Source organism: Colobus angolensis, unplaced genomic scaffold (genome assembly GCF_000951035.1).
Source record: "Colobus angolensis palliatus isolate OR3802 unplaced genomic scaffold, Cang.pa_1.0 Scaffold197, whole genome shotgun sequence".
Classification (NCBI taxonomy): Eukaryota; Metazoa; Chordata; class Mammalia; order Primates; family Cercopithecidae; genus Colobus; species Colobus angolensis.
This window is the reverse complement of record NW_012115121.1, coordinates 998,498-998,899: the sequence shown is the minus strand read 5'-3', so window position 1 is coordinate 998,899 and position 402 is coordinate 998,498.

Sequence of the window (402 nt, the reverse complement as noted above, 5' to 3'; positions counted from 1 at the left end):
CGTAAGGAAAGGATCCAGTTTCAGCTTTCTACTTATGGCTAGCCAATTTTCCCAGCACCATTTATTAAATAGGGAATCCTTTCCCGACTTCTTGTTTTTCTCAGATTTGTCAAAGATCAGATGGCTGTAGATGTGTGGTATTATTTCTGAGGGCTCTGTTCTGTTCCACTGGTCTACATCTCTGTTTTGGTACCAGTACCATGCTGTTTTGGTTACTGTAGCCTTGTAGTATAGTTTGAAGTCAGGTAGTGTGATGCCTCCAGCTTTGTTCTTTTGGCTTAGGATTGTCTTGGCAATGTTGGCTCTTTTTTGGTTCCATATGAACTTTAAAGCAACTTTTTCCAGTTCTGTGAAGAAAGTCATTGGTAGCTTAATGGGGATGGCATTGAATCTATAAATTAC